Genomic DNA, 23,586 nt, shown 5'->3' on the forward strand with positions numbered 1-23,586 from the left:
TTGACAGTCGTCAGGATTAGGCTTAATGGAAATAAAGTAAATTGTTAGACTGAGATATCGCCTCACTCACTAAGCCTTGTGTAAACTTCTGTACAAATCTGATTATTAACTATCTAGTATTACAGATATGATAATGCTACAGCTATTCGCACGGTTTCAATTATATGCCAGCCTACTAGTTAAGCCGACCAGTCACTTATTAAGAACAAATTGTATAGTTTTGCTAATATTCTACATCATATGCGCATGGTAGAGAAGCATTCTGTCTGATTTGAATTAACTGATATAATTATTCCTTATTGAAGATATCTATAATATGAAGCATAAGTGCATTTGTTCTGTTTTTCACTTTTTGGAAAAGAGTAGTAAATTGACATCCACGTGTTAAATAGTGATATTTTCACTAGCTCTAATAGATACCGTATATTGTCTCAATAATCTAAATTTAAAATATCCCGATATTGATTCAATAATATGTATTCTGCAAATCACAAACGTTACACTAGAACAAATAGACCCTGACTTTAATAAAAACAAACAAAAAACAATTATTTGTGTTAATGTTTGTTGAATTATCTTGTACAACTACTAGAATGCTATCTGTACCATCCGTCCTTAATTTAGATGTGGTTAGCTAGAAAGGTCAGGCAGGTAGTCAACACCACTCACCACTAACTACTGAGCTGCGCTTTACCAATGAACAGTGGGATTGACCATCGCATTATAATGTCCTCACGGCTAAAAGGTCGAGCACGTCTGGCAATAGGATTAGAGCTCACAAAGCTACTCGAGGGTTATCTGCATTAGTCGTCCCTGATTTAAAAGTGATAAAATAAAGGAAGATAATCAGTATCCCCTACAACCAACTCTTGGGCTATTCTTTACCAACTAATAGTTGTATTGACCACCACATTAAAATGCATCCATGACTGAAAAGGCGTACATATTCGGTAAAGGAGTTCGGCCACGAGATCCGTAGATTGCGAATAAAGTGCAATAACCACTAGGTTATGAGAAGCTCTTTCTTAACTCACTCAATAATAGTTATAGTATTTGTCACTTTAAGATACGAATCTATATCTCTTCCTACAAAAAATATAAGTTGTAATATATTTCTCTATATAAAGAACAATTTTGTTCTATACAAGGTCTCATTGTCCGGGAAGCTTTATAAAAAAAATTATAAAAACTTTTCCTATCAACAGAAAGTTAACTGTTTGTACAAACACAGTACAAGACCATTAGTTACAAATAACTAGAAAATTTGGCGAATACTTATTAATGTGTAAATCAAATAATTGACATACGTATTATTATGTCCGGCAAGACCAGGTGGTTAGGTCACTCGACTCGTAATCTGAGGGTTGGAATTCCCGTCACACTAAACATACTTGCCCTTTCAGTTGTGGAGGCATTATAATGTGATGGTTAATCCCACTATTCGTTGGTAAATGAGTAGCCCAAGTGTTGGCAGTGGGTGATGATGACTAGCTGCTTTCCTTCTAGTCTTACACTACTAAATTAGGGACGGCTAGCTCTAATAACCCTCGTGTAGTTTTGCTCGAAATTCAAAAACCAAACAAAAAACGTGTTATTATTGCTTCATATTCAACGCCTTGTAATTAAGCACTTCCTACCTTTGTAGGTTAAGCAGTTATAAAATATTTAAAAATCAAGTGTAGCTCACAGATTATTGTCCGTATTTATTTTACAAGTTGTGGTTACTAGTTTAATAAATTTGGTTTGAACAGGCGAGATGTCTCAGTGGGTAAACTGGAACATGAACTTTATATCCTCTCACACAAGTTAAGTAAAGGAGTACATGATTATAGTTATCTCTTGCAACTTAAAAGTATTTCTACTCAATAACATGCGTATCCAGGTGCTAACAATTTAATTCGAAACGTTTACAAGCATAAGAGAAAAATAAAACAGCGCTGAATTGCCGTAGATTTAATATTTATTTTGCTATAATAATACAATAGATATAACAAAGCAGTGATACAAATTTGAACATTTTTATTAGGTCCTACACTTATTCTTTATTAAACTCAAGCATCCTTAATTGGTCAAAGGTTTGGAAAGATATGGTCTGCAGCTAAACTTTTACTGACTTTTTGGAACAGATGAATAAAACAATTATAAAGACCTTCAAGACGTTTAAAGCTATAAGAAACTAGTTTATTTGGCACAATATAACAATATATATATATAGATAAACTCGGGTTATCTTTTTCATGAAGAATTTGAGATATATATATATATATGATGTTTTCTTCAAAATATGTCTTTCTAATTCTCGTTATAAGCGTTTCTTTCATATATCTTAATATTAAAGTAGTTCACAGGTTTATCTTTAAAACTGATCATACACATCGTATTCTTATCTTGTTTCTTATTCTTTATTACATACATTAAATCGATCTCATAGCAAAATTAAAGCAAGAATAACGTGTTTGTAGTACGTGAAACTAGTTTAATTACGTTTAATCTTACATGAAGTAAAATCAACTTGTTGGTCAGGTTCGATTGTTTCCTTCTATAATAATAAGCAGTGAAAAATAAAAGCACACGATTCAACTATGTTTTATCTGATAAAGTTATACTGAAATTAAATTTGAAGAGATAACAGATTATAATAACAGAATACATTTACACTATTATAGATATGTCTAGGTTCGGTTCTTATAATAAATAGCTACTTGGAGGAATTTATTTTTGTACAAAAATCATTTTCATACAGACAATAAAAAATTTGGGTTAGTCATTATAAAATAGGACGTCCTTCTCTGACCAGGCATGGTCTGGTGGTTAGGGTGCTCGAATCGCCACCTGATGGGTTCGAATCTCTACAACGAACATGTTTAACCGAGTAGATTACCACAAGACGGCTAAATTAAGTCGTCGTGAAAATGACACTTTTAAACCAAATAAAGTCTCAACTACAAGTTACACAATTACACTGTTGTATTAACCAGTGCATAAATAGTTATTTAACTCAACAGACTTTCCTAAATTACTTTTTAAAATAATTTCTTAAAAATAACAACAGATTTATTTTCTTTTTTTTTACTTGATTAAAGACTTTTGGGTAAATCTGAGCTGTCTATAAAATTACTTTAGCAGGTGGCAATAAGTATGTATTAAAGCTTAGCAATGTTTCTGCGGATCAAGGATTCGAATCCCCGTAACCGAACATGCTCAGCCGTGGGTAAACAGGTATCCCAAAAGTTGGTGAACGGTGATGTTAATAGCTGTGTTCTGTGTCTAGTTTATCATTGTTAAATTAAGGGTCGCTAGCACAGATAGCTCTCTTGTAGATTTGTTCGAAATTCAAACTAAACCAAATACGTGATAAAGGTAATGGGGAAAAATAATTGTTTTTACTGTAAACGTAAAAGCAATTGTAACAAATTTATCTTGCCTCGTAGTTTGTATATTGCTACAATACAACATAGTCTTGCCTATATTAAACATTTTATTTTTCTTATGTTATTTATAAACATGTAAGTAATTACTAGTAACATACAAAATAAATAATAATAATAATTTCCTTTTGGAATTTCATAAACAAATGAAGAAACGTTATTGGTTTTTTTTTCAGGGGAATACAAGGGTCATGAATATTAGATGTGTTGAAAGTATCTTATTCTATATATATAATAAAAACACGTGGGATTGTTCAATAACCTTCACACAAGACTTGCTTTTACTTCGATTCCACTGATACTTTCAACATGTAAGTACTAACTGATTAGTTAATGCAAGAAATTCCCACGTACATCAGATAAACTATACTTTTCTCTTGTAAAACGTATGGATGAAGACGTGTATGGAAGTTTCCACGTGGATCAGTATGATTTAAAGATGTTTGTTTCTCTTTGAATATCGCGCAAAGCTACACGAGGGCTACCTGGGCTAGCCGTCCCTAATTTTGCAGTCTAAGACTAAAGGGAAGGCAGCTAGTCATCACCACCCACTGCCAACTCTTGGGCTACTTTTTTACCAACGAATAGTGAGTGAGACTGACCGTCACTTTAAAACGACCCCACGGTTGAAAGGGCGAGCATGTTTGGTGCGACGGAGATTCGAACCCGCGACCCTCTTACAGATAAAAGTGCTTTAACCACATGGCCATGTCGGCCCAGTTTTAAGGATATAGTTACTTCTTTCTTTGCACGTAATCTTATCATTCTATGTCAACATTATTTATATGCTGTTACCTGGTTTATATCTTTTTAGCTGATATCATCATTACTACAGGTAGAGATGTCAATTTTGCATCCAAATTGCTACCACCAGTAGATTAGAAGATACTATTAGCATTTTGTTTATCTAATATTTATAATTTATAAAAAATAAAAACTATCAACCCCGTTTTTTGGAAGATTTTAAGCTCAGCTATTAGTTTTCAAAATCATGTTCTAAGAGAACTGTGATGTCAAACAACCATTGCATAAATGAATTGTTCATAACAATGAACATACATAAGGCTCATATATTTAATTTGACTTTATAAACTACATATATTATTTTCATGTGTAACCCATTAACCTTTAACCTATACTGTTGAATATCTTTACACAGATGCATCCTTAGCTATAAGTCTCTTCTTCTGCCCATACATGGACGCATCGTTTCTTAATAAGTACGTTTTACTGAACATTATATTATATAAACTATCCCTATTTTTGTGTTGCAGGAGAGTTAGCCATGTGTTTCATAAACACAATAAATTGGCTAACTTCAGAGTTAAGCACTAGAATTAATTCTAATATCCTACGTTTTAAGATTCGATGGAGATTCTCTATATTATCATCAGAATTCGATATTAACACTTAAATATCTGATTTACTTTGTAAGTACAGTTCTCCTTTAAAATATAATGAAATTACCTCCAATAAACTATACTTTTTCGCCACATGAGTTGCAAATGACACAAACGTTTCTTTATTAAATTACAACAATATTTTAAACACAAATGCTTCTTATATTCAAAGTAATTGAAACCAATATTTATTTTTTACATGATTTGTTTTTTTTTGTTCTCAGTAGGTGATCTAATAATGGAAGGTTTGTAAGGACTCACCAAACACAACTCTCATTCAGTCACCTGAAGCCCAGTATGGCCAGGTGGTTAAGGCACTCGACTCGTAATCCGAGGGTCCTGTGTTCGAATCCCCGTCACACCAAACATTCTCGTCCTTTTAGCCGTGGTGGTGTTATAATGTGATGGTCAATCTCACTATTCGTTGATAAAAGAGTAACCCAAGAGTTTACGGTGGGTGGTGATGAGTAGTTGCCCGTAAACTGCAAAATTAGGTACGGCTAGAGCAGATAGCCCTCGTGTAGCTTTGCGCGAAATTCAAAACAAACCAGCTTAAAGACACTTTTGATGTTTGGATGAATATATATATATAATTTATACGTATTTTATTGTTATTACTCTGAGATAACCATAAAACAGATATTTCTATATTAACCCTAATATACCAATATATTAAACACTTTTTTTTAACTATCAATGCATAAAATTACTTATTACAAAATCCATAATTACATATGAATCATTTAAAAATATAAAAGAATACCTTTACTATTATAATTAATCCCACTAATTATTACTGGATTTTTGTGTATTTTACGTAGAACATGAACAATTACACCATTTTGGTCAGTTCTCTGCACTGAGTATTGTAACAGTCAAAATATAAAATTATTAAATATGTTGTCCCCAAGTTGGTAATTTGAAAATAAAACAATATGAAATGAAACATTCTTGTAAAGGAACAAACACAAATAAATATAGTTAGAATATAATTAAAATTCAGATCACAATTAGAAATGCAAACATTTAACTTTATCAATTTGCACCAGGAAAAGTGACAGGGAGATAAACCTCCTTTCCTTATAAGCCTAACCCAGCCACTTCCTCTTTAAATAATCTGCGACAATAAGAGTCAATAAGATTATGTAAATATAAGATACAAATAAATACACAGCCCCATGGAATCATCCAGTCCATAATTAGAAAGCCACAGTTCATTCCACGTCACTAAACACGTTATTGTAGTATAGCCATCAACTGCTATTTCTTACTCAACTCTGCTTCCATATATGTATCAGTAGAAGATCCTCTGAAAACTGTGGAATAACGAGCCGGAAACGGGTGCTGAGAAGTTTCTATCACATACAGGTTTCCTCATGGATGGTCAACCATCTGAAATGTGTTATAAAACAGTACGCATCAATTGATATAATTCTGTTTCTCTGTCTGTATGTCACGTTTTTACATACATATAAATGTTTCAGTGAAACTGTCCCTCTGGTTCTGCCATATATATATATATATAATGACGTTTGGCCATAATGTAAATTAGCTCGTGTGATATAATTTAACATCGACAGGTATGTTACACTAAGATTGTCTCGTTTGCTTCTCCTTGTATCTTCATTATTCAATGACAGGCATGAGACAGTTGCAATAACAATACTCGGTTTTCTGTGATTAAAGCTAGTTGTTTACCATTTCAATCATAGTTATGTATAGGTGAACACGTTCTACTAACTTGTTGCTTACAACCGTACCTTATGTGTACATATAGGTGAATACCTAAAGTAATGGCTGTATACCACAGCAGGAAATGACTGCATTGTAAATATACATATATGTGTGTGATCACCTGCGGTAAATGGTTGTTTACCATTTCAAACACGGTGATATATAGGTAAACACGCTATAGTAATTAGTTGTTTACTAGAATGCTTTAGTTAGACTTAGGTGAAAACGTTATTAAGTAACTGGTTGTTTATTACTACTCGGTAGTTACATACAGGTGAACACATAACAGACTGGTTGCATACCACTGCACAATACAAATAAATAACTGAATACGCGACAGTAGTTGGTTATTTATCACTATATCATAGTAATATATAAGTGAAAGCGTTATAATAACAAGATGGTTCCTTACCCCTTCACTGTATATATATATAAGTTAACATGTTATAGTCGCTGGTTGTTTACCACTTCAGCCGTAGTTATTTGAAGGATAACATGCTGTAGTCATTGGTTGTTTATAGGTGAAATACTGTAATACCTGCTTGTTTATCGCTATCTATTTATATATATATATATAGGAGAACACGTTGTAGTTACTGGTTGTCTTCTACTGTGCCATAGTTATATGTAAATTATTACGCTATAATAACTAGTTATATATAGCTGAATACCTACAGTAACTGGTTGTTACCATCACACCATAGTTATATATAGGTTATTACGCTATATTAACTAGTTATATATAGCTGAATACCTACAGTAACTGGTTGTTACCATCACACCATAGTTATATATAGGTCATTACGCTATATTAACTAGTTGTTGTTTTTTTTACCAGCGCGTCATAGTCATGCTATAGTAAATGATTGTTTACCACTGCACAGCAGTTATATGTAGAATAACACAATATAGTAAATGCACTATTCTTATATGCAAGTAAACATGTTACAATAAAATCGACTTGCCCACATGATTAACACATGTAATTATACTATAGTATAAGTATCATTTTAAGATATTTTTATGTATTTACTACAAATCGGGCATTCGATTATTCGCGGTGGACAAAGCACAGACAGCCCATATTGCGTAGCTTTACGCTTAAAACCCGACGACAATAAAACAATTTTCTACAATTCTTTGAAGAGTACTGACGATATTTTATTCAATATATATTATTTGAATATTTTGGAGGAACGCTCATGCTAGCAATCTAGGCTTTCACTCTTTCTGAATACTTAATGTCTATACCTATGATAATCAGATTTAGAAGGTATGGTATAACATGTTTGATCAAAAATACAAGCCTCTCTCATCACTTTATGTTGGGCCCGGCATGGCCAAGCGTGTTAAGGTGTGCGACTCGTGATCATTTAACTGTTTGCATCCCCGTCGCGCCAAACATGCTCACTCTCCCAGCCGTGGAGGCGTTATAATGTGACAGTCAATCCCACCATTCGTTGGTAAAAGAGTAGCCCAAGAGTTGGCAGTGGGTGGTGATGATTAGCTACCTTCCATCTTGTCTTATGCTGCTAAATTAGGAACGGCTAGCGCAGATAGCCCTCGAGTAGCTTTGCGCGAAATTTAAAAAAAAACAACACTTTATATTGAAATGTGAATATCGTTGAAAAGATGAAAAAAATTGGTTTCAAGATAATTATACTTTTATTGAACATACTTGAGTAAAAACAAATATATTTTCTTTATGCATTGTTATGTATTTAATGTAATAAAATGTTTTTATAGGCTTAACTAACTAAATTTAAAAAAACATTTCATGCGCGAACGTTGTTTATCATGCCTTAAAGTACAGAATTTCTAGAATGAACGACAAGTGAAAAACAAGTTATCTGAGACAATGGTAGAAAGCTTTCATCCTACAAGACCTTCTCAAATAATTACAGTAATTTATTTAAACCAATTATGAAATAAAACAAAGAATTAGTGACTCTCTTATTTACAAGTTCGGTTGACGCTTGTCTGCACAAAAGTAACTTTTTTCACTAAAGTGTATTTTTTTCCACAATTTATTGTTTTCTCAACCGGAAACTGTGTATTTATTCTAATTATCAGACAGTAATTATCAAGCAGTAATAACAACGTTGTGATCATGTACATCATCTTGTCTATGAAATTCCAGACATCTAACAGGAAACATATTCTTATAAAAAAGCAGACGTAATAATAATTATGTCGTACATCCCTCCTCGCTCCGTTCACTAACATATTTTATATTTCTATAGATCATGAAGAAAGATTGTCTCCCTAAAAATAGTAAAGTATGTAAAACCTCATAGAATATTTGTTTGTAACTAATTCTTTTAAAATGCTGAGACCAGAACATAATAGGCTGGTTATATAAAAGTATTTTAAAACTACTAACTCTAGAGTATAAAAAAAGAGACCAAGAAACTAGTGGATCTTGATGGCCTGAAAATAAAAATGAGAAAATGAGGAGAGTAACAGATAAACACGAAGCAACACTAACACACAGATCATTTGACTGTCTAGCCATTCAGAAGAACACTAACACATAGATCATTTGACTGTCTGGCCATTCAGAAGAACACTAACACATAGATCATTTGACTGTCTAGCCATTAAGAACACTAACACATAGATCATTTGATTGTCTGGCCATTCAGAAGAACACTAACACATAGATCATTTGACTGTCTTGCCATTCAGAAGAACACTAACACATAGATCATTCGACTGTCTTGCCATTCAGAAGAACACTAACACATAGATCATTTGACTGTCTTGCCATTCAGAAGAACACTAACACATAGATCATTCGACTGTCTAACCTAACATATCCGTACAGAAGAACACTAAATCATAAATTATTCGACTACCTAACCTCACCTAACTCATCCATACAGAAGAACATTTTGACACTGATTTGTGTCACGTGAGTGTGGTCATCATCTTGCATCTTATTAATTAATACGTTATGCAAAAGACAGAAATTATTCTAAAAATTTAAAGTCTGCTTCTTTGGTAGAATAGTTGATATACATCATGGATGATGAGATAAATGCCATTGTTTGCGTCGCTTACTATAATTATCTTTTAATAGGTGAGTATTCTTATAAATATTACATAATCAGCCAATCGTCTTCGCAACCTAAAAAAAACATTTTTTTTCTGTAATTGGCTGGAATTTAGTAAAGCACTGCATATGAAGATAGTGATTGTGTTTGAATTGTTTATTGCAATTGTTTAGTAACCTCGAAAGTCATTATTAAAAGTACAAATTACCAAACGACGTGAAACTATAACAACACAATTGTGTTGAGAACACTCTTAATATCCATATAACTTCAAATGTTAGGTTACTTTGGTTTAAAAATCGTAAATGCAGTAACACCTGTTCATTACACAGATATAAAATTTTAATTAACACATTTTATATCTGTAATATATTTAAGTGCAAAATATGCAAAATCGCTATCATATTAAGTTTTAACTAAATATTTCACTTGGTTGTCATCTATTTGTCTATCTACTTAGCTGTTTGTTTATCTTTCTACTTTTTGAAGTATTATGTGATTCTCCACTGCGTATATAGTAAAGCAATGAATAATTTTTGTAGTCATTTATACCACTTTCAAGAACGATTTTAGAAACAAAATGAAAAGCTTTAGTACATTTATATTTTCTTGTTATCAGGTATGATAACAATGTTTGTAGTTATGAATTGTGCGAATGGTTACACGGCAGTTATCTGTGCTAGGCCGTCCCTAACATAGCAGAGGTAAATTAGAGGAAAGGCAACTAGTTAACACCATTCACCGCCAACCTTTGGTTACTGTTTTACCAATAAATAGAGGAATTGACCGTCACATTATAACACCACCCTTCCACGGCTCAAAAGGCGAGCATGTTCGACGATGGGGATTCGAATTCGCGACTCTCAGGTTGCGAATGTCAATACTGAGAGTTGTCTAACTTTTGTTTTAGTTGATGAGAACTAAATTTCTATTGGCCATTTGTAGAGCATCGTAAATTACAAAATGTAACAATATTTACATTTATTTTTCGGAAGTAATTTCTGAATTTTGTGATTTACGATTTTCAAATAAAGTGTGATTTATTTTGTTGCAAAAGGCCCGGCATGGTCAAATATGTTAAGGCTTTCGACTCGTAATCCGAGGGTCGAGGATTCGAATCCCGGCCGCACCAAACATGCTTGCCCTTTCAGCCGTGGAGGCGTTATAATGTGACGGTCATTCCCACTATTCGTTGGTAAAAGAGTAGCTCAAGAGTTGGCAGTGGGTGGTGATGACTAGTTGCCTTCCCTCTAGTCTTACACTGCTAAATTAGGGACGGCTAGCGCAGATAGCCCTCGTGTAGTTTTACGCGAAAATTCAAAAGAAAATTGTTGCAGAAAACTACTAAAATATTTCCAAATTGTTTATTGCCCGCTATTGCAGTTTTTACATTAAAGAATCCCATTTGAAATTGTGGTTTTGATAAATACCTGATGACCATTTAATTTACAAGTGAAAACATGTGTTATTTACAAACAGGCTTTTTACCCTTTAATTTTTTTTAAACCCGTCTCCACTTTTAGAAGCTTTTATGTTCTACAATTTTTTTATCTTGAAGCCTACACTTGAAATAATTTCGTCCAATGAAAGCAATTATTCTTGGATGATTCTTCTATAATAATACCTTCGTTTCTATATCATCAAATGGTAAAACCAACTTGTGAAATGTAATAGGATTTTTAAAATTTTTCTTTTGCCATCATATTGATGAAGTTTTTACTGTTCTATAGTGTGTGTATGTGTGTTTTCTTATAACAAAGAAAAATCTAAAAATTAAAAATCTAACAATAGAAGTTATCTTTGTTATCGGTTTGATCACTGATGTGTATATCTTAAAGAAAAAAAACGACATGATTAAGTAATGTTGGATTATCTGCTCATGTGTCAATTATCCTTTTTACATTTTTAACATGAGCTCTTTAATAACAAAGCTTATTTGTTTTCTACTGATAAAAACGCAAAATGTGAGAAAATATTTTTTGTTCTTGGCCTCATTCTTGGAAGTAGGATTTTCCATATTGTAAAAACTTATAAAAAGTATTATTTTAAATTCGCAAAAGGTATTACGTTTCAGGCATGCTGAATAATAAAAAATATTTTAAAAAAAGCTTGTACACTTGTTGAAAAATAAAATCTGTCTTTACATTCCATTTTAACACTCAAGAAATAAGTCTTCCTGTTCACAATTAATATTCCTACTAACTTGAGTCAAGCTTTACTTTTGATAATTAAATTGATAAATTTATGTAAAAGTCGGTTTATATTTTCACTTGTATGACTTCACACACATGGTAAAGAACAAACAGTCACCATATACATTTTGAAAAAAAAAAAGGAACAGTATAAAACAGCTTAAAGCTCGTGGGGAACAAGCAATATTCTTTTGATAAAACAATTTCAATCAGATAGCTTCCAACAATTTAATGTCGTATTTGATCGTAATGATAGGAAAGATATTCCACGACAGGACAGAAGGAAATAGACAAACCAAAATGTTGTACAGGCAATAAAAGTAAAGGAAGTGAAACAGACAACCTAATGTGTTACAACTGATAAAAAAAGAGCAGTCGTTTTATATACGTAGTTAAGGATAGCAAAACGGACATTTAACCAACAGTTAATCTATTGGCCTAGACGTGTAAAGAATTTGTCATAAAGGAAATAAAAGTAATACCTGAGGCCCAACACCTGGTAGAAAGAAAAGGTGATAGTGAGACAGAAGAGACGAAGCAAGTAACTTAAGACCATAGAAAAGTCTATAAAATAGAAATACGATAAGAACGAAAATGTATACTGCAATGAGACACAATAAAACAGGCAACCTAAAAACCTCACAAGAACAAGACGGATGTTGTAATATAAAAAAAACAATTGAAAAGACAACCTGTCAGAATCCTTTGTGCAGTGTATGACATATTTCCTACAATACAACGGGATAAAACAAATAATTTAATGTCCTTCATGTTCAAAGAACTATATTAAGAGATTCTAATCATACTATATATTTAGATGTAAATTGAGAGGTAACAGACATTGTGAAACCATATTATCTTGCTAACAAGGATATAGACTCACACATGTATACACCATACACACTTCAAACATTCCTTCCTATGAATTAAGATATGAAAATATTAGAAATGTGGTAAAATGTGAAGATTCACCTTTTATGTGTCTCAGGAATCCAAGATGTTTGAGAAACGTTTTATTTCTTCACAATAATTACAGAACGAAACAGGAAAACGTAATAAACTGTTTCAATTACTGCTCTAATGTCATAATATGAAAGTTTAAAAAGAGTTTAGAAACTAGAAGAAACAAATGATTATGTGTCAATATACTTTTGTAGTTAAAAGGTTAGCGTATATCGAAACTGATAAGTATGAAACAACCTTATCATAATTCTTTGCATGGCCTTTAACATTTCTCAAAATGTTTTGAAAATATCAGTTTCTTCTATAGTCTTCATACAACATACATTTGTCGATGGTTATCATACAGTATAAGTTTCATCAATATTCGTCATGCTACCATTTGATTAACATAAGTAGTATGATATTCATCTAAGTAGTTTCGACCTGTTCACTCTGATATATATAGCAACTCAACAATGAAGAATTCAGTTGATTGATCCCAACACAAGATGGCGTCTTCTTATTGGCATAACAGTACTGTAAGATAATGACCCTTTTAAAACATCGTGATATTATCCACCACTTACTTCAAGTTGATTGAATGTCAACGTACACAATCGTATCTGAGCAATCAGGTATTCTTTATATAGAATCTGATTTCTGTGATGACGAGAAACCTACTTGAAGTAAAACAGTTTCTGAAGACGGCTGGTATGGGTATTAACACTTTTCTCTTTCAAAGTTCTTAGATCATCCTCAAGTTAATGAGGTTCTAAACAGGTTAACAGGTTCTTTTTTAACCTGAAGATGACCTAAGAAGTTCGAAACGTTGTTCTTTGCTTTATTAGTAAAGGTGTTAATACCTACCCACACCAGCCGTCTTGAGAATCTGTTTTACAATCTTAATCCTTACCCTTTATGGTGCAGTCCGTTCGGTTTTTACAAAAGATAATCAGATGGCTTTGAGAGAAAATATTTTGTTTTGCTGATTCAGTTAATGTAAACAGTCAGTGAAACAAAAAAGCCACTTTTACGAACTTTTGAGAATTGTTAATCGAACTTAAAATGGTAATTCAGTTTTGGTTTTGTTTATCATCAGTTTTAAGCACATGTAATTTGAGTGCACTGTGATAAACAAAGTACAGAAGTAGAAAAAAAACATTTACAGAGAGGACTTGTTAAACTTTTGTCCATATCAGGAATATTTAAACCCACTACTAATATACGCACACTTACATTTGAAATATTTCGTTGGTTTTTGTATTTTTCTTGATACGTACAATGGAGCTAATTCGATCAATATCATTTAGTAAGTAGCGAATTTTAGTTATGCGTTTCTATATTTATGGAACAGAAAAAAATACTGTACCTGGCGTTTTTCATTTTCATTTTAATAGTTAAAACTGGTAGAGAAGTTATAACCCAATAAATCATATTAGATTATAATAGGAATGGTGGTGTTTCATACGTACGTGTAATTAATGTCATCGTAATAATCATGATTAACTTGCACCACTCGTGCTTGATTTATCAGAACTGGAAGTATAACTGACTCATATTTAATATATTTTAAGTAATCGAACACTTTCCACACCATGCCAAAGTGTAGAGTATAGACGAATTAAAAATGATACTTAACATGCATCAGCAGTCTATCTCAGCAGGCCACCCAAATATATATATTTAACTTTCTGTTGAATTTATTAGTAGTGAAAGGTCTTTACTAGACTAATAGAAAAATGGATAAGTAAGTCTAAATCACATTTAATCTGCGCGTGGCTACAGGCTTTAGCTTAGTTGATGGAGCTCTTAATGGCTGATATTCCTTATAATAATAATTAATTTTGTCTCACATAATTATTATTGATTATATAATGTGCATTATAGTTCACCCAGTTATATACATTTAACTTTCTGTTAAATTTGCTGACAATGGTACGTATTCACTAGACTAGTAGAAAAAAGATATATAAGTCTAAAACATTTTGTTTTTAACCTGTAGGTGACTACAGGGTTTATCTTAGTTGATGGAGTTCTTAAATACTGTCAGTTTCTTATAACAATAACTTATTTCTGTCTCGTATAATTATTATTGATTATATTCGTATGTGTGAAGACCTGATAAAAAGTACAGATGAAAAAGTATGTGATATCTAACTTGAAGCGTATTTAAGAAGAAGCTTCTCGAAAGAATGAAATTAATAACCGGATATTATTTACGACTGACTAGAGTAATAAAAATTGAAATAAATCGCACGTAATGGATATTCATGGAAAGATCAAGCTGAGTCAAAAAATAAAGATAATCTATGAAAGGCGTTTCCTATGATAGTAAAATCGAACCTGCTCACCAGGACTCCACGACCACCTGTTGACAACCGACTATTGTTTCCGATATTGTAAATGTCAACAACAGCTCGCCAGATGGAACTGATACCTACATTCAGTTGCCAACTGTTGTTTCATGTTTTCACGTATAATTAGGCTCACGCTAACGTCTTATATATTCCTAATTCAGTGGAATATTTAATGCCTTAACGAATGTCATTGGAAAAACTCTACAATAGCAGAAGCAATAGCTGCCAATTCACAATTCCTAAGTGAAAACTACGCGCAAGAAAGAAGTACGAATCATCTCTAGCACACAAATATTCCTCCTTAGGTATTGACCCTTTGCTATTCACAAGATTAAAATCTATGCATGTTTTTGTAATGACGAGGGCAAAAAACGAAACACAGTGTAAAACAGCTACAAGAAATATTTGCATACCTTTCAATGATAAACTATTACCTACTCAGAGTTCAACGATATATTACGTTCGAATTTTTTTAAATTTAGTAGAATATTTAATGTCTCACCGAACGTCATAGAAAAACTCTACAATAGCAGAAACAACTAAACCATTCGTCACCCGTATTTTTTAGTGGGCCTTTACCGCGTAATCGTTCACCACAAAAGTAGCCTAACAGCTGGCGGTGGTTGCTGTTAACTGACTACTTTCCCTTTAATCTGCAAGTTCGATATTCGAAATAGCTAACACAAATACTCCTTATAGAGTTTTACGCAAATATCCGTAAAAAATAAACGAAATATTTACAAGAAAAATATTAATAAATTCACTAGTAACTGCACTGAAATTATCGAACAGTTTTCAATGTTCATTTTTCATGAAATGCTCACAAGAAATTTGATTTAAAATAAAAAAATTAAAACAAATAAATGTAAACGTATTTTTTGGACTACCAAATACATTTTGATGTTATATTAAAATGTTGTATGATATTGTTAAAATACTCTTCTAGTTATATCTAGATGAATATACTCTCAAACATAGCACCCCCCGCTAGTACAACGGTATGTCTACGGATTTACAACGCTAAAATCAGAGGTTCGATTCCCCTCGGTGGGCTCAGCAGATAACCTGGTGTGGCTTTCCTATAAGAAACACACACACGCCCACACGCGGTCAAATGTTGCCATATTATATTTATAACACAATAAGGAAAACCAGACAAAGTTTCTGTAAAGCGCTTATTGCTGTGTAGGAACACATATTTATTTAAAATATTTCGTTTACCTTCTACTAAATAGACAAAACACAATCTTATCATCTGCTAAAATAATATATATACCTGTTAATAATAATTTCAAGATTTAAGTGTAGATAAAAAGAAAGGATACTTCTAAAGTAAATAAACATTCTTGTATAGCCTTATTGTTTAATGTTACACGCCATATTTCAATACCAAATTCATTTTTAATATCAACACACTCAATAATTTCTATGAATTAGAAATATTAGTATTACCGCTATGTGTCATAACTAAACAAAAGAGTAAGCTATTTTATATACTACTCTCAAGGTTCAACTTGTTAAAATATCCCTTTAAAAAGTTATAGTACTTATTAGCCCAGTTTCTAAAACTGAGGACAGATGAATTGTCTTACTTGCTTCAGATGTTGAACCAAAATGTCCCTCAATGAAACAACGGTAAGTTTACGGACTTTACGACTGAAATCAAAATTGTTATTTTCGTTGTGGACACAACATATGGCCCAGTGTGGCTTTACTCAAAATATATCTGATGAAAATACTTCCTTAAATTGTAAACTTGAAACAAATATTTACTAATACTAGAGTTATATTAGTTTTTGCTTATAACCTTCAACTGTTAAAATGTTTATTAATTTTATTCTTTTGTAACTGAAAAGAGGTAAAACTTCTTTTATTCTAGTCGTGTGTCATTCCTTATAATCAAATTATTTCCAAAGACCAGAATGGATGGTAGTAAGTTGGACAACCGCATGAGGAATATGCGTATGCCGTTGAACACCCAACCAACAAGCAACATAACATGAAAATAATAAGATACTTTAAAAAACGCTAGTGTAACTGTTCCCATTTTTGTTAACGCTCAAATCCAGCTGTTATAAAAGCAAAGCAGATGTAAGCATATTCCAATCTGTAATTACTTTTTATCATCTGGCCCCCTCTAAAAAAATGAAATGCAGTGAAGTTGGGCTTATATCCCTGTACCGTTAACTAGATAATAGATTTAAAGTTATATAGAGCTTGTAAACTTCCACTTACATTCAAAATCAACGACATTTTTTTTAAGAAAAATTTTCTCAAGAAAAAATTTCTTACAAAAAAAACAAAACTGGAATTACTACAGTCGCCTGATTCAGCTCTAATGGACTTTTGTGTCGCTGATTTGTCTAAAAGTGGTTTTGGAAGCCAGCACTCATACAATGCAGAAGGTCTATAGAAGCTGTGTAATCAAATTACGGTATTCGCAAAAGCTTGTTACAATGGAAATAGTGGCATCTGTGATTAAACCAAGTATTATCTACGGTAAATAAAGTAGTCCCAAGAGAAGCTGGAAACTTGTAAAACTGTTCTTCTAAAATTTGATTTATGTTCCGTATTACTTTGGAATGGGATCGGGAGATTTTGTTAGGAACATTTAGTTACTGAACATTTCATTAACGCCACTATGTTACTGGGACAACTTGTGACGAATGTAGTCTTTTTACATCATTTATGTGACATGACAGTTTTTGTTAAGAATACTAATTTTGTGATAGGTAGTTTTTAAACATAAACTTAATTGGTGACAATAATAAAAATGATACTTGATTTAAATAGTGATGAATCTAGTAAAAACTTCAACAGTCTCAGAAAAAAAAAAAAAAACATTAATAACGAAACCTTTCGTAATGATGTGACAGTAATTTGGACGCCGAAACAAATGTTCATGTCAGAAATTATCCGTAACAAAATGTTCCAAACTTCTTTGGAGTATGAACTGTTTATACGTTGGATACTACATTTATTGCGTGACAAACGAAAAATTCACTCCTGAAACAAATTCATCCACTACAATCTTATACGTTGAATACGCATGTCTTTCCTAAAATTCATTATCCAGATTTTCCTATACGACCTACAAAACTGTAATTAATACCCATATCCCTGATAGAGTTTTGACTTTAATGGACTGTCCGGCCTGTTTCTACCACAGGAAGACGTTTAGGAGTTTTCAGGTTGATTGTTTTGAACTTGTTTAAATTTCGCGACAAACTACACGAAAGCTAACCCCGCTAGCCCTCCCTAATTTAGCAATGATAGATTAAAAGAAAGAGAACTAGTTGACACCACGAAATCACGAACTGTTCAGCTATTTTTTTACCAATGAATAGTGGAAATGATTGTCACATTGTAACGCCCCCATGGCTGAAATAAACAGTATGTTTGATGTGACAGGAATTCGAACCAGCAAATTACATGTCAAGCATCCTGACCAAACGTCGAAAGAACACATGCTCATAGTTAGGCATGTGTATTTAAGAAAATGTATATCAAATTAAGGAAACAGTTAATTTATAGTTAAAGACACTTTTGCAATTGTATGAATATAACTACTATCTCACACGGTTAAGAGCTTAGTGCTTTCCCGCCCCAAAAAAGAGAAAGTTACTGTCCCCTCAAGACCTCTTGTCTTTTTGCTCTCTTCTAAAGTATAGTATAACTTCAAGTAAAAACTACACGTATTTTTAAACCTAGGTAATACTTTCTTTTTTCAGTTTACAAATGTTAGTTTTCAAAGATAATTGGGTTTTTTTTCATGCTTTACAAGCCATCAAGATAACGACACATATCGAACTAAGTTTAACAAATGTTTACTTGGTGTAATAATCCGGTAGACGTCTATTGTTTTACTATAGCTAGCACAGCTGAGGACTAGAAACAAGTTGGGAGTTCTAGATAAGTTTGTTGTTGTTCTTGCACACCAGAGCTTGTCTCTTACATTTTAATACCAGTATACAATAACAGGATATTCAAGAAACACCCGTATGTTACATCATCAGTTATTTAAGTAATAATAATGATATAAAAAAACGAACTAGTGAACTGCTTTTTAAGCTTTGCATCACCAGAATTAAGAAATTTGCTTTGTAAAACCTATATGAAACAATGAACTCAGTATTATTATTACTACTCATATTTTTAGTCACCTTTCTTGTATGAAGTCCTAATACGCTAGTGCTTTGGGACTATTATATGAAAATATCGTATCAGAAGAAATAAAATACATAATTTTCGTAAATCGTAAAAACTATTAATTCTGTAGTAAATAAAATTGGTATTCTGAAAATTGTTTAATCTCGAAGTCTGAGTTCAAGGGAGGTCCAGTTTAATCTACACTTTGATCAACACGTGTTATTAGTTTGTAATAGTTTCAGAAAGATCCAAAGAAAGATAAGCTGGAACAACATCACAGTGAAAAATGTCAAATATATTGGCAGTTTTTCTTCACACCATCTATCTAGTGTATAGGTTCTTCTCATAGTAAATAAAAAGCACGTTCACATATATCTGATCTCATAATTGACACTTTTTGTTTTCGGATCCTTTGTACTAAAGGTTTTGTTCTCTAATAAGCAATACAAAATACGATTTTTTCTGTGAAACAACCCAGAGAATTCAATAATAAAATTTAATCAGTTGAAAATTAGCTTAATTAACAAAATACAAAAAGGTGGCTATCAAAATGCGGCTGGAGTGACGTATAATCATTTCAAAGAACGGAAAGACAAATGTGTTATTTTAAACTAAAGTTTGTTTGTTTGTTTGTTTTGGAATTTCGCACAAAGCTACTCGAGGGCTATCTCTGCTAGCCGTCCCTAATGTTGCAGTGTAAGACTAGAGGGAAGGCAGCTAGTCATCACCACCCACCGCCAACTCTTGGGCTACTCTTTTACCAACGAATAGTGGGATTGACCGTCACATTATACGTCCCCACGGCTGGGAGGGCGAGCATGCTTAGCGCGACGCGGGCGCGAACCTTAAACTAAAGCAAAGTTGATTTCAACAGTTTTCAAATAAAGCGATAACTGTATAGTGATTTCAGATGTTTTAACTTTCTAGTGTGATACATTTACACAATGCATCAAAAAGTACAAAATAACATCTCTTATTATTCTAAAACAGTGGGAAATGTAAGCAAAATAGAACTGACAATTTTCAGCTGTGTCTCGTAATTCGTGATTCAAAACGTATTAAAGCAGTTGAAATGTTTGAGAAAAAGGCTTAAACATTTCTAAGATGAAAAACATTATCTAAAGCTTGTTATGTTAAGTTTAAACTAATTTGTAAAATTAGATGGAAATTTAAAAGACGTTCGTATAACTAACTACGTAATTGAGGTATACGATACGTATGCTGTTATTCTCTAAATCTAATTTCCTATGTTTCGAACGTTTCTAAAATATTTGCTGAAGTCATGGAGTCACTGTGTTCAACTATCGGTCAAGACAGAACTACAGTCCCTAACAACTGGGAATGGTTTGTAAATAATAATAATTAGGATTCTTCCATGAGTATTTAGTTTGTAAACTGCTGTAACCCTCATGAGAAACTTGCTGAGATCATCGCAAATAAGCATTTTTCCTGCTACTTGGCACTTTAAATTGAAAATGTGACAGGTGTGACTAAGGCCCTGTTAAAGCCGAGTTGGAGTGCATATTATATGTTGCTAATTTCTTAAAATTCGCTGCTTTTACAATTTATTTCTAAATTCTTCGCCAAGTAAGATTTTTAGATAGCTCGAAAGTATTTTATTAAAGCTACTGGTTAATTTGAACTTCTTTATGTTTCAACAGTACTGAACGTATTTGTGATATATATATATATATGATGTTCTTAAAACACGTAGGTCCAAGAAGACTTAATAAAAATTAAATAGAATCCCTGTAACCCAAGCGCTTTCGAAAGGTGGACTTTTCATCTTCACGGAGAGCGCTCGGGTGACCCAGTTTCCATGGGAAGATGAAAAGTCCACCTTTCGAAAGCGCTCGGGTGATAGGGTTTCTATTTCACTTGTATATATATAAATATGTACATTCTATTTTTCTCTCCTTTATTAATGTCTTCAACCGGTTTAGTGACTTCGAAGGTCAATCTTTAGGAAATAGTTTTATTGCTAATCTACAACAAAAACATTAAAAGCCTGTTTTACAACCAGACATAAGTAATCTAAATTAAATACATATAATTTCCAAATATACAAATATATAATATATGTGCCACGTACAAATTAAGTATATTAAAATACTCTAAAATAAATAAAACACTTTCCTTTTTAAATTAATATCTTATTCTAATCATACTTTATTTTGTTATTGCAAAAATGTAATTTATTTATTCTGTAATTTCACACCTCTTACTCCATTATATTTTCTTCAAAACTTAGTAACAGTTTTCAAGGGTTCGCAATTCCTATTATATGTATACACAACCAGTTATTTCTGTTCTCTTGTTTCTACCTATTTGAAGTGGAACAAGTTGTTACTTTGAATTAAGCCAAAATCTACACAATGAGCTAGTTGTGCTCTACCCACCATGGATATCGAAACCGGGTTTTTAGCGTTGTAAGTCCGCAGACGTGCCGCTGTACCGCTTGGGGACTACAAGTAGAGACGGACTTGCAACAAGCTTTAAAGGGATTTCAATAAGAGTAAGCAAAATTAAAGTAAATTCTAACTTATTTACAGGTGTACCATTTTCAAGATACTAGGACAAGATGTGTAACGATTCTCAGAAGCTTCGATGTATTTTCATTCATGAACCTTCTACAAAAATACAGATTAATACTGAGACATCAGATGAACACATTAAAAAAAAGTAAATTGTGCTTGTACGTCACATTCAATAGTTTTCTCGAAGAATGAGGTAATATTTCTAAATCATCTAAATATCTTACACTGCTAACTTAGCTTTAATACTTTGAAACAAAATATGATAATTACATTTATTGGTTTGTCTTTGAATGTCGCACAAAGCTAGAACTATCCGCACTGGCCGTTCCTAATTTAGCAGCGTAGGTTTGTTTGTTTTGGATTTCGCGCAAAGCTACACGAGGGCTATTTGCGCTAGCCGTCCTTAATTTAGTAGTGTAAGACTAGAAGGAAGGCAGCTACTCACCACCACCCACCACCAACTCTTGAGCTACTCTTTTACCAATGAAGAATGGGAGTGACTGTAACATTATAACGCCTCCACGGCTGAAAGAGCGAGCATGTTTGGCGTGAAGGAGATTCGAACCCGCGACCCTCAAATTACGAGTCGATCGTCCTAACTACCTGGCCATGCCAGCCCGGCCCTCAGTTGATTTACACTTGTACATTCCAATATCCTATTCACGCGTTTATGTACAACCTTAAATAGACTACTCTAATTTTAAACCAAAAACTTCTATTAAAGATTAATATTTCATTCAGAATCTTAACAGGTATTAATTAAATTAATTAAGCACTATCTTTTATTGTTTCAGTCTCTTATTGTTTTTCTGTTGTTTCTTTTGTATTTTTTATCATGTTTAATAAAACGTAAAATAATACACACATAACACCTGCAACTCACATGTAAAAAGGCGTACGTTCAAAGAAGCTTGATGGTAATCAAGCGAACAATCCAGTTTTAGCGTGGCACTCAAACAAGAAACTATTCACATCCGCTCAGAACCGGAGAACGCCCAAATACAAAATAATAAGAACCAATTAGGACTAGACGAGGGAGGAGTGTTATAATACTGTAAACCCAGAAAAAATATAGATTTATAGTCTATTTACATTGATGTTACTGAAGACTTTTATACGATATTTTGAATCGATTTGAGTCTGTACCAGTTTTCTAAAGAGTCCTAAAGAAGATTATGAAGTAGAATCATGTTTATCATGTGAATTCAATGCACAATTAATGTTTTTGATTTATGAAATTCAATAAATACTGGCGAATCAAAGTGTTGACTAAATGCAATTATCAGTGATGTCGAGAAACCCACTTGTTGAGAAATTTATATGCAAAAACGGCTCGTTTGGGTTGAGAAAATATTTTACATAGAAGAGCGAACAACGTTTCGACCTTCTTCGGTCATCGTCAGGTTCACAAAGAAAGAGGTAACTGACCGGAAGCTGACCACATGTTTGAAAGGGGTTGTGTAACTGTGTGTCGAAATGTAGAGGGCGGTATTAGATGTTTGAATCTATAATTTTATTTATTTTATTATATTAATATAGGTATAAAGGCGTTCCTTTATATTGGTTTATTTTGGGTTTAAGTTGTTGTATAAGTAAGGCTTCTTTAATTTTGCGTTTGTTTATGTTTGTTTCTTTATTTAGTATTTGAGTGTTTTCTATGGTTATGTTGTGTTTATTTTATGCAATTATGTTTTCTATTCAGATATCTTCGAAAACTTTGTCTGTGTTCTTTTGATCATAAACCATCTATTTACTCTCTACATACTCTACAAATACACTAACAACATAACA

At 32.6% G+C, this 23,586-nt stretch overlaps 1 long non-coding RNA gene across 1 annotated transcript in view; it reads right to left on the bottom strand.

The window, feature by feature from the left end:
• Nucleotides 1-5,390: 5,390 nt before the first annotated feature.
• The window catches only part of LOC143249119 (uncharacterized), a 48,006-nt gene continuing 29,810 nt past the window's right edge, over nt 5,391-23,586 (bottom strand). The window contains exon 3 of the long non-coding RNA XR_013027564.1: nt 5,391-6,220. This is a non-coding gene — a long non-coding RNA (uncharacterized LOC143249119). The remainder of the gene's footprint in view (nt 6,221-23,586) is intronic.

Source organism: Tachypleus tridentatus, chromosome 1 (genome assembly GCF_004210375.1).
Source record: "Tachypleus tridentatus isolate NWPU-2018 chromosome 1, ASM421037v1, whole genome shotgun sequence".
Lineage (NCBI taxonomy): Eukaryota > Metazoa > Arthropoda > Merostomata > Xiphosura > Limulidae > Tachypleus > Tachypleus tridentatus.